Source organism: Molossus molossus, unplaced genomic scaffold, assembly GCF_014108415.1.
Source record: "Molossus molossus isolate mMolMol1 unplaced genomic scaffold, mMolMol1.p scaffold_m16_p_10, whole genome shotgun sequence".
NCBI lineage: Eukaryota > Metazoa > Chordata > Mammalia > Chiroptera > Molossidae > Molossus > Molossus molossus.
In genome coordinates, this window is record NW_023425345.1 from 24295076 (window position 1) to 24301068 (window position 5993).

The following is a 5993-nucleotide window of genomic DNA, read 5'->3' on the forward strand; positions in this document are numbered from 1 at the left end:
TCTCCTTGTCTTCACTTTACACATATGTTATGGCTGTGTCAAGGCTGTATGCTAGTAATATTCCCTCATATAATTATACAACAGCCCAAATGTTGCTCTGAGAAATGCTTCTCGGATATAATTGTCACTTCGTCATGAAACCAGAACTAAGAAATTCATGCAGTCTGCTGGTTTTGTGATGTTTCATTTTCCTGTTTCCCAGCCTTAGTATAGTTAATTCGTTCATCCGATTCTAACCAGCTGTTATATGGGCGGGCTTACGGGTCCTGGGAGTGACTAGTAAATAACATGGGCATGCTCCTTGCTTTTCTGTTGACTATATTGCACAGGAGAAGATCAATGATATGCACACAGATCAGGTGTGAACATGATTTGCTTTGAGGTTTAGACAATGTTAAAATTTTATAACCTAAGAATTAATACAGTTATGTAGAATTCAAGTTGTTGAGCAAGATTATACTTTTCTTTCCTGTATTAGAGCTTGCTATCAATGAATTTGCTAACACATTTTTTATTTCATCACTTTCCAAAGATTATAATAAAACATTTTAAGTATTCCCCTATAATTATTATACAGACTTAATAGATGCCATTTTAATATGTGAAGAAAGAGTCATTGAATTATATACCATAATTTTTTTTACTATTTATACCGTAGCATTTTTTCAGATAGGGCAGATTTAAGTCTTCTCATAGGAAGTTTATTTATTTATTTATTTATTTAACCTCACCCGAGGACATTTTTCCATTTTTTGTTCAGGTAGAGTAGGAGGGAGAGAGAGGAACAGAGAGAGAGAGAGAAACATCGATGTGAAAGGAACACATCGAGTGGCTGCCACCCGCACAACCGACCAGGGTCGGGGACAAACTGCAACTGAGGCACACGCCCTCAGCGGAAACCGAACCCAGGTCTCTCAGGACCGCAGGCGGACGCTCTAACCGCTGAGCCAAACCGGCCAGGGATAATAGGAAGTTTAAAAGTAATTTTAAGGATGGAAGATGTAGAAGAGGTTTGTCAATTTAATGCCCAGAGGTGGTATAGAAAAAGACTGAAATATTTTACTTCGGATCTCAATTTCAACAATAGCTTTCCTTGGAAAACTATTTTTAAAAAGACTTTCCTAGCAACATGAAATTTTGTAACACTTTTTAAAATGTCACAATCATGTTTCTTTCAACTTTCTTTCTATTGTAGAATTTGATTTATCTAAGTTTTTTACTTACTTGTACCAAATTAAATATTCTCCAGTACTATTTGTTATACACATATACAGAATTTATTCTAAAAATATTTGTCACTATTGAATTTTAAGTAGATTTATAATGTACCCTAAATATATTTGTCACTCTTGAATACTTACCAAAAGTTCTGTTTGCTGTCTGTTAACCAGAAATTGAATATTCATGGTGGAATAAAATCTGTCCCAAATAAACATCCTCAATGCATGATTTAAAATTGACTAATCATACCATGCAAAAGATTAGAGGACCCAACACTAAAATCTACCCATGCTGGGCTGCAAATTACAATAAACATAACAATGGTTTTCTGAGTTAAGTTGTCAGCTCTTAAGAATCTGTAAATATAGATCACAAATATTTCACCTGCAATATGATAACATAGAATATGTATGTGAAATACAAATGGCTTTATAATTCTGAAGAATTTCTCACAATATTTTGTATAATTAGATTGTTTTTCTGAAAAAATTGATTCAAGATAAGCTATTTCCAATTTTTAGGATATTTGTCATACATCCACATGTAAATACACTTTTATGTAATAAACTTAGGTAAATCTTTGATAATCATCCCGTTACATACACTTGGTTAAACTAGTAGGAAGTATAATATGTCACAGGATCCATCACTTTGATTCTGCGGGAAAACAAAGGATTTCCCTCTTATTGATCTATGATGCTGAATATGTCCATTCTTTCAGTCAGCACCTTACCTGCCACATAACTGAGAGAAGTTCCTGATTTAGCTTCTTGTCTCCCCAAATAAGGATTAATGAGTGGCATGAAGGATAGGCAACTGCAGAAACCTGGAAACACAGAAAGACTGGTACATCCTGAAGACTATCAAACCTCTAAACTGGGATGATTAGACTCAGGAAGTAAATGACAAATAGCAAGAGAAAGGAGATCACAATTCGCATGGCTCTTGCGTGGACCTTGGTGCTGAGATCATGGGATCCTTTGCCTCTGAGTTGCATCTTCTTGAGATGGTTCCACAGGGAGTAACAGCAGAAAAGCCTTCAGGGACACAGTAACGGGTATAAAGTTTGCAAACATGAATACAGTCATTTTTGAAAGGTGTAAAATGTCTATCAAGTTAGTCTTCCAAGTGATGTTTCCTTCTTACTCATTCATCTGTGTTTTTGCATCTATGCTTATTACTGCAAGACGACAAACCAAGAAGACCAAATTCTCCCACAGTATCAGGAGACCCACTCTTTTAGCTTTCCATGTTAGGTGAAGGGGAATGAAGCCTGGAGAAATTGGCTATCTTGAGCACGTAAAGTATGCTGAGGTTAGTAGCAAGCCACAGGCTAAAAGGGTTGCTTACTACCCAGGCAATATAAGCAACAGTTCTTATTTCTGAACTATAGAAAGCTGGATTAATCAGAGTTTTATACCAACTGAATACTATTATCCAGAGCAAACCAGTTCTGGAGACCATCAAAGCAGTGAGAATTCATTCGATCAGTGCAGGACAACTTTTGTCTCTTGCCCCAGTCACTGCCCTTCATCAGTGCTATGAAGCCACTGGCAAATTTCCTAGAACAAATTCCACTATTTCGAGGAAGGAAAGAATGCTTGGTAACAAACTAATCGTGCCTAGAAAGAGGCCAAGTCTAATATCACTAGCCATGATTCCTTTAAGAGTCTCACCTTAAGTTCTATTTGCAGCTGATCTTGAATGTGCATTAAATTCTTGTTTCTTTCAAATTCTATGACCAATGCCAAGCAGAAAAGCACCAGGATATGCTAAGGGGATAGCTTGATATTTTCTTTATGAAAAACATTATTATATTCCAAACAGCTTAAATTAACTGTTATTCAAATACTTCATGTTTTTGCTGTATGCTGGAATATTTCATAATGTCATTGTTGTGAAAGCTGAATTCTCATTTGTTTTGGGGTTGTAACGCACAATACACTATACAGATGATGTATTTATTTGCAAATATAGACATATTCTCTTTCATTGTTTTGCCATTGACTTTCTTTAACTTCACTATAATTCTTGTTCATCATCTTTGTCATTAGGAACAAATTTAAGCCCAATATATTGAATACACAGTGAATGCTCAATTGTTCAATGAAGCTTGGCCATAGATAGGATCATTATCACTATTGACTTTTTTTAATTTTAATGAATTTCTTGGGATGATATTGGTTAATAAAATTGTATACGTTTCAAGTGTCCTAATCCATAATAAATATATCATCTGTATAGTGTATTGTGCGTTACAACCCCAAATTAAGTTTCTTTCCATCACCATTTATCCCCACTTTGGGATATTTGTTTGTAATGTCAGATACATGTAGAAAGAATCCAAGCTTTTCCTATTAAAGCATCAAGGTTTTCTTGATACTCCAGGAAGGCCAACACTCACTAGAGGCTGGTTGCCAATAACTAACATTTAAGTGTAATTTTATTGTTTATACACTCATAAGCATACAAACACACACACACACACTTCATAGAAAGAAAAAATTATTGTCCCATACTTTTCAAATTGGAAAAAGTTTCAGTGACGTCATCGAGGTTTCAATCCATCTTTTATGTCATTCAGGCTTTTGAATCCATTACTAATAGACATCAAGCATCTCTCTCAAATAGAATTTAGGGCTTTGACAAAGTTTTTATCTGTGTCTCTTTAATACTTAAATATGAATTATTTAATTAAAATGTTCAGAAATCTTATAAATATTCCTTGGAAACTTCAAAAGAACAGGTGGTTTCCATTGGAGAGTCTAGATTTTTCTGTATATGAAAATTCAGTTTTACTTTCTCTGTTTAATGAATTTCTGACTGCTTAATATTTAAGATTAGTAAATGCTAAAATCACGCCCTGGCCTGTTTGGCTCAGTGGTTAGAGGACGATCTTAGAGCTGGACTGTCACAAGGAAACACCAGATTCTCTGCTTTGCATATCTCTGATCTTGGACTCTTTGAAAACTGCTCTCTGCCTCAGTATAATCATCAGTAAAAATATTAGGTAACCATAAGCTTTGTGGGTGGTCTTTGTGAAGAGTGAGTATACAATTTGTGTAGAGTGCTCGCAATTGTGCCTGTCTGATAAAGACCCCAGACACCAAGAATTCTTATTCATTTGATCCTGTGTTTTTTGATACTTCAAAGTTAACCTGGGAGAACTTCTGCTCATGAGTACAATGCACCAATAGGAAAGGGCATAATTTTCTGCTATAACAACCAAGAAAATTGGAATGAATTGTCAAAATTAGATTTTAAATGTATCACAGAAATGTGTAAGGACGGAGGACCAGTGAATTAAAATCCAGGTAAGACTGGAATCTTTAAATGAAGAGATGATCTATAAATTCAATGCAATTGCTATACAATCCCCGAAGACTCTTTTGCAGAATATGAAAACTATTCCTAAAGCACGTATGGACATGCAAAGTACTCACAATAGATTAAATGTTTTTGTTGTTTTTTTAAGGGAACAAAGTTGAAGAATCACAGTTTCTAACTTCAAATCTTGCTACAAACCTGTATTAATCAAGATAGTGTACAACATGAATAACAATTGACATCTATCAATGAAACACAGTTGAAGTTCAGATATTAACAGTCACAAACATAGTCAGGTAATTTTTTAAATATTTTTTTATGTTTCAATTACCATTGATACACATTATTATATTAGTTTCAGGTGTACACCCCCGTGTTTAGATATTAAATAACTTACTAAGTGATCACCCCAATCAATCTGGCACCCTTCTTACAACATACAGTTACTACAATATTATTAACTATATTCCCTGTGCTGTGATTTACATCTTCATGACTATTCTGAAACAACCTATTTGTACTTTTGAATCCCTTCACCTTTTTCACCCATCACCCCAAGCCCTCTTCCTACTGGCAACCATCAAAATGTTCTCTATATTCATGAGTCTGTTTTGTTTGCTTGTTTATTTGTTTTTAAGTTTCAATTATTAACATATATGAACTTATTACTTTTATTGTTCACATTTTTTATCCTTTTTTAGTTTTCTTCTTCTTAAAGAAAACCCTTTAACATTTCACATAATACTAGTCTGATGGTGACGAACTCCTTCAACATTTTTTTTTCTGGGAAGCTCTTCTTCTGTCTTTAGATTCTAAGTGATACCTTTGCTGGGTAGAGTAATCTTGGTTTCAGGGTCTTGCTTTTCATCACTTTGTATAATTTTTTGCCAATCCTTTCTGGCAACCTTTCTGTTGAGAAATCAGCTGACAGTCTTATGGGACCTCCCTTATAAATAACTAATAAATAACTAAATGCTTTTCCTATGCTGCCTTTTTTTTTTTTTTTTTAATCCTCACACAAGGATATTTTTTCCATTGATTTTTTTTTTTTTTTTTTTTAGATAGAGTGGAAGGGGAGAGCGGAGAGAGAAACATGGATGTGAGAGAGACACATTGATTGGTTGCCTCCCACACAACCCAGATCAGGGCTGGGGATCGAACCTGCAACCCATGGTAAGTGCCCTTAACCAGGAATTGAACCCATGACTCTTCAGTCTGCAGTTCAACACTCTAACTGCTGAGCCAAACCAGCTGGGGCTCCTTTTGCTGCTTTTAAAATTGTCTCTTTGTACTGTAACTTAGATGACTTTGGAAGACTCCGAGGAGTTGACATCTGAGCTGAGATTGGAATTAGAGGAACCAGCCAAGTGAAGAATCCTGGGGGAAAGTTCTAGGCAGAAGGAATAGCTGGAAATGATTTATTAGTAGGCTTGGTCTCCCATTCT

General features: G+C 35.2%; 1 pseudogene; it reads right to left on the reverse strand.

Annotated features, from left to right (window-relative positions):
* Positions 1–1912: 1912 nt before the first annotated feature.
* LOC118623350 lies at positions 1913–2877 on the reverse strand (annotated as a pseudogene).
* Positions 2878–5993: the final 3116 nt, after the last annotated feature.